Below are 6,906 nucleotides of genomic sequence, written 5' to 3'. Positions count from 1 at the left end.
TTGCCATAGCTCGCTTCGTTTCCGAGATATTTGCATATTTATCTCAAGGGAAGGGGCCTGGCGGACATATTTCGAGATATTTCTTCTTCTTGTTGTTCTTCTTCTGCACAGCTAAGCTGGAAGTGGCATTTGCAGCTCGCAATAGTGCAGAGTTATCTCAAAGAAAGGGGCCACGGTGTTTCTGAATCTCTATTATGTTGGTGCGGCTTCGGAACTTTTAAATATCTTGATATATCTCGAGAACTACGCATCTGATCAAAAAATATCATAGAACATAAAAAGTAGGAAACTTAATTCTCTACAAAAAAGGTCTCTTAACATTTTGCCATAGCTCGCTTCGTTTCCGAGATATTTGCAGATTTATCTCAAGGGAAGGGGCCTGACGGACATATTTCGAGATATTTCTTCTTCTTGTTGTTCTTCTTCTGCACAGCTAAACCGGAAGTGGCGTTTCCAGCTCGCAATAGTGCAGAGTTATCTCAAAGAAAGGGGCCACGGTGTTTCTGTATCTCTATTATGTTGGTGCGGCTTCGGAACTTTTAAATATCTTGATATATCTCGAGAACTACGCATCTGATCAAAAAATATCGTAGAACATAAAAAGTAGGAAACTTAATTCTCTACAAATAAAGTCTCATAACATTTTGCCATAGCTCGCTTCGTTTGCGAGATATTTGCAGATTTATCTCAAGGGAAGGGGCCTGACGGACATATTTCGAGATATTTCTTCTTCTTGTTGTTCTTCTTCTGCACAGCTAAGCTGGAAGTAGCATTTGCAGCTCGCAATAGTGCAGAGTTATCTCAAAGAAAGGGGCCACGGTGTTTCTGTATCTCTATTATGTTGGTGCGGCTTCGGAACTTTTAAATATCTTGATATATCTCGAGAACTACGCATCTGATCAAAAAATATCATAGAACATAAAACGTAGGAAACTTAATTCTCTACAAAAAAGGTCTCTTAACATTTTGCCATAGCTCGCTTCGTTTCCGAGATATTTGCATATTTATCTCAAGGGAAGGGGCCTGACGGACATATTTCGAGATATTTCTTCTTCTTGTTGTTCTTCTTCTGCACAGCTAAGCTGGAAGTGGCATTTGCGGCTCGCACTAGTGCAGAGTTATCTCAAAGAAAGGGGCCACGGTGTTTCTGTACCTCTATTATGTTGGTGCGGCTTCGGAACTTTTAAATATCTCGATATATCTCGAAAACTACGCTTCTGATCAAAAAATATCATAGAACATAAATTGTAGGAAACATAATTGTCTACAAAAAAGGTGTCTTAACATTTTGCCATAGCTCGCTTCGTTTCCGAGATATTTGCAGATATATCTCAAGGGAAGGGGCCTGACGGACATATTTCGAGATATTTCTTCTTCTTGTTGTTCTTCTTCTGCACAGCTAAGCTGGAAGTGGCATTTGCAGCTCGCAATAGTGCAGCGTTATCTCAAAGAAAGGGGCCACGGTGTTTCTGTATCTCTATTATGTTGGTGCGGCTTCGGAACTTTTAAATATCTTGATATATCTCGAGAACTACGCATCTGATCGAAAAATATCATAGAACATAAAAAGTAGGAAACTTAATTCTCTACAAAAAAGGTCTCTTAACATTTTGCCATAGCTCGGTTCGTTTCCGAGATATTTGCAGATATATCTCAAGGGACGGGGCCTGACGGACATATTTCGAGATATTTCTTCTTCTTGTTGTTCTTCTTCTGCACAGCTAAGCTGGAAGTGGCATTTGCAGCTCGCAATAGTGCAGAGTTATCTCAAAGAAAGGGGCCACGATGTTTCTGTATCTCTATTATGTTGGTGCGGCTTCGGAACTTTTAAATATCTCGATATATCTCGAAAACTACGCTTCTGATCAAAAAATATCATAGAACATAAATTGTGGGAAACATAATTCTCTACAAAAAAGGTCTCTTAACATTTTGCCATAGCTCGCTTCGTTTCCGAGATATTTGCGGATATATCTCAAGGGAAGGGGCCTGACGGACATATTTCGAGATATTTCTTCTTCTTGTTGTTCTTCTTCTGCACAGCTAAGCTGGAAGTGGCATTTGCAGCTCGCAATAGTGCAGAGTTATCTCAAAGAAAGGGGCCACGGTGTTTCTGTATCTCTATTATGTTGGTGCGGCTTCGGAACTTTTAAATATCTTGATATATCTGGAGAACTACGCATCTGATCAAAAAATATCATAGAACATAAAAAGTAGGAAACTTAATTCTCTACAAAAGGGTCTCTTAACATTTGGCCATAGCTTGCTTCGTTTCCGAGATATTTGCAGATTTATCTCAAGGGAAGGGGCCTGACGGACATGTTTCGAGATATTTCTTCTTCTTGTTGTTCTTCTTCTGCACACCTAAGCTGGAAGTGGCATTTGCAGCTCGCAATAGTGCAGAGTTATCTCAAAGAAAGGGGCCACGGTGTTTCTGTATCTCTATTATGTTGGTGCGGCTTCGGAACTTTTAAATATCTGGATATATCTCGAGAACTACGCATCTGATCGAAAAATATCATAGAACATAAAAAGTAGGAAACTTAATTCTCTACAAAAAAGGTCTCTTAACATTTTGCCATAGCTCGGTTCGTTTCCGAGATATTTGCAGATATATCTCAAGGGACGGGGCCTGACGGACATATTTCGAGATATTTCTTCTTCTTGTTGTTCTTCTTCTGCACAGCTAAGCTGGAAGTGGCATTTGCGGCTCGCACTAGTGCAGAGTTATCTCAAAGAAAGGGGCCACGGTGTTTCTGTACCTCTATTGTGTTGGTGCGGTTTCGGAACTTTTAAATATCTCGATATATCTCGAAAACTGCGCTTCTGATCAAAAAATATCATAGAACATAAATTGTAGGAAACATAATTCTCTACAAAAAAGGTCTCTTAACATTTTGGCATAGCTCGCTTCGTTTCCGAGATATTTGCAGATATATCTCAAGGGAAGGGGCCTGACGGACATATTTCGAGATATTTCTTCTTCTTGTTGTTCTTCTTCTGCACAGCTAAGCTGGAAGTGGCATTTGCGGCTCGCACTAGTGCAGAGTTATCTCAAAGAAAGGGGCCACGGTGTTTCTGTATCTCTATTATGTTGGTGCGGCTTCGGAACTTTTAAATATCTCGATATATCTCGAAAACTACGCTTCTGATCAAGAAATATCATAGAACATAAATTGTAGGAAACATAATTCTCTACAAAAAAGGTCTCTTAACATTTTGCCATAGCTCGCTTCGTTTCCGAGATATTTGCAGATATATCTCAAGGGAAGGGGCCTGACGGACATATTTCGAGATATTTCTTCTTCTTGTTGTTCTTCTTCTGCACAGCTAAGCTGGAAGTGGCATTTGCAGCTCGCAATAGTGCAGAGTTATCTCAAAGAAAGGGGCCACGGTGTTTCTGTACCTCTATTATGTTGGTGCGGCTTCGGAACTTTTAAATATCTTGATATATCTCGAGAACTACGCATCTGATCAAAAAATATCATAGAGCATAAAAAGTAGGAAACTTAATTCCCTACAAAAAAGGTCTCTTAACATTTTGCCATAGCTCGCTTCGTTTCCGAGATATTTGCATATTTATCTCAAGGGAAGGGGCCTGACGGACATATTTCGAGATATTTCTTCTTCTTGTTGTTCTTCTTCTGCACAGCTAAGCTGGAAGTGGCATTTGCGGCTCGCACTAGTACAGAGTTATCTCAAAGAAAGAGGCCACGGTGTTTCTGTATCTCTATTATGTTGGTGCGGCTTCGGAACTTTTAAATATCTTGATATATCTCGAGAACTACGCATCTGATCAAAAAATATCATAGAACATAAAAAGTAGGAAACTTAATTCTCTACAAAAAAGGCCTCTCAACATTTTGCCATAGCTCGCTTCGTTTCCGAGATATTTGCAGATTCAGCTCAAAGGAACGGGCCTGACGGACATATTTCGAGATATTTCTTCTTCTTGTTGTTCTTCTTCTGCACAGCTAAACTGGAAGTGGCATTTCCAGCTCGCAATAGTGCAGAGTTATATCAAAGAAAGGGGCCACGGTGTTTCTGTATCTCTATTATGTTGGTGCGGCTTCGGAACTTTTAAATATCTTGATATATCTCGAGAACTACGCATCTGATCAAAAAATATCGTAGAACATAAAAAGTAGGAAACTTAATTCTCTACAAATAAAGTCTCATAACATTTTGCCATAGCTCGCTTCGTTTCCGAGATATTTGCAGATTTATCTCAAGGGAAGGGGCCTGACGGACATATTTCGAGATATTTCTTCTTCTTGTTGTTCTTCTTCTGCACAGCTAAGCTGGAAGTGGCATTTGCAGCTCGCAATAGTGCAGAGTTATCTCAAAGAAAGGGGCCACGGTGATTCTGTATCTCTATTATGTTGGTGCGGCTTCGGAACTTTTAAATATCTTGATATATCTCGAGAACTACGCATCTGATCAAAAAATATCATAGAACATAAAAAGTGGGAAACTTAATTCTCTACAAAAAAGGTCTCTTAGCATTTTGCCATAGCTCGCTTCGTTTCCGAGATATTTGCAGATTTATCTCAAGGGAAGGGGCCTGACGGACATATTTCGAGATATTTCTTCTTCTTGTTGTTCTTCTTCTGCACAGCTAAACTGGAAGTGGCATTTCCAGCTCGCAATAGTGCAGAGTTATCTCAAAGAAAGGGGCCACGGTGTTTCTGTATCTCTAACATGTTGGTGCGGCTTCGGAACTTTTAAATATCTTGTTATATCTCGAGAACTACGCATCTGATCAAAAAATATCATAGAACATAAAAAGTAGGAAACTTAATTCTCTACAAATAAAGTCTCTTAACATTTTGCCATAGCTCGCTTCGTTTCCGAGATATTTGCAGATTTATCTCAAGGGAAGGGGCCTGACGGACATATTTCGAGATATTTCTTCTTCTTGTTGTTCTTCTGCACAGCTAAGCTGGAAGTGGCATTTGCAGCTCGCAATAGTGCAGAGTTATCTCAAAGAAGGGGGCCACGGTGATTCTGTATCTCTATTATGTTGGTGCGGCTTCGGAACTTTTAAATATCTTGATATATCTCCAGAACTACGCATCTGATCAAAAAATATCATACAACATAAAATGTAGGAAACTTAATTCTCTACAAGAAAGGTCTCTTAACATTTTGCCATAGCTCGCTTCGTTTCCGAGATATTTGCAGATTTATCTCAAGGGAAGGGGCCTGACGGACATATTTCGAGATATTTTTTCTTCTTGTTGTTCTTCTTCTGCACAGCTAAGCTGGAAGTGGCATTTGCAGCTCGCAATCGTGCAGAGTTATCTCAAAGAAAGGGGCCACGGTGTTTCTGTATCTCTATTATGTTGGTGCGGCTTCGGAACTTTTGAATATCTTGATATATCTCGAGAACTACGCATCTGATCAAAAAATATCGTAGAACATAAAAAGTAGGAAACTTAATTCTCTACAAATAGTCTCATAACATTTTGCCATAGCTCGCTTCGTTTCCGAGATATTTGCAGATTTATCTCAAGGGAAGGGGCCTGACGGACATATTTCGAGACATTTCTTCTTCTTGTTGTTCTTCTTCTGCACAGCTAAGCTGGAAGTGGCATTTGCAGCTCGCAATAGTGCAGAGTTATCTCAAAGAATGGGGCCACGGTGTTTCTGTATCTCTATTATGTTGGTGCGGCTTCGGAACTTTTAAATATCTTGATATATCTCGAGAACTACGCATCTGATCAAAAAATATCATAGAACATAAAAAGTAGGAAACCTAATTCTCTACAAAAAAGGTCTCTTAACATTTTGCCATAGCTCGCTTCGTTTCCGAGATATTTGCAGATGTATCTCAAGGGAAGGGGCCTGACGGACATATTTCGAGATATTTCTTCTTGTTGTTCTTCTTCTGCACAGCTAAGCTGGAAGTGGCATTTGCGGCTCGCACTAGTGCAGAGTTATCTCGAAGAAAGGGGCCACGGTGTTTCTGTATCTGTATTATGTTGGTGCGGCTTCGGAACTTTTAAATATCTCGATATATCTCGAAAACTACGCTTCTGATCAAAAAATATCATAGAACATAAATTGTAGGAAACATAATTCTCTACAAAAAAGGTCTCTCAACATTTTGCCATAGCTCGCTTGGTTTCCGAGATATTTGCAGATTTATCTCAAGGGAAGGGGCCTGACGGACATATTTCGAGATATTTCTTCTTCTTGTTGTTCTTCTTCTGCACAGCTAAACTGGAAGTGGCGTTTCCAGCTCGCAATAGTGCAGAGTTATCTCAAAGAAAGGGGCCACGGTGTTTCTGTATCTCTATTATGTTGGTGCGGCTTCGGAACTTTTAAATATCTTGATATATCTCGAGAACTACGCATCTGATCAAAAAATATCGTAGAACATAAAAAGTAGGAAACTTAATTCTCTACAAATAAAGTCTCATAACATTTTGCCATAGCTCGCTTCGTTTCCGAGATATTTGCAGATTTATCTCAAGGGAAGGGGCCTGACGGACATATTTCGAGATATTTCTTCGTCTTGTTGTTCTTCTTCTGCACAGCTAAGCTGGAAGTGGCATTTGCAGCTCGCAATAGTGCAGAGTTATCTCAAAGAAAGGGGCCACGGTGATTCTGTATCTCTATTATGTTGGTGCGGCTTCGGAACTTTTAAATATCTTGATATATCTCGAGAACTACGCATCTGATCAAAAAATATCATAGAACATAAAAAGTAGGAAACTTAATTCTCTACAAAAAAGGTCTCTTAACATTTTGCTATAGCTCGCTTCGTTTCCGAGATATTTGCAGATATATCTCAAGGGAAGGGGCCTGACGGACATATTTCGAGATATTTCTTCTTCTTGTTGTTCTTCTTCTGCACAGCTAAACTGGAAGTGGCGTTTCCAGCTCGCAATAGTGCAGAGT

Source organism: Osmia lignaria, unplaced genomic scaffold (genome assembly GCF_051020975.1).
Source record: "Osmia lignaria lignaria isolate PbOS001 unplaced genomic scaffold, iyOsmLign1 scaffold0006, whole genome shotgun sequence".
NCBI lineage: Eukaryota > Metazoa > Arthropoda > Insecta > Hymenoptera > Megachilidae > Osmia > Osmia lignaria.
The sequence above is the reverse complement of the archived record's forward strand: the minus strand, read 5'-3'. Positions refer to the sequence as shown.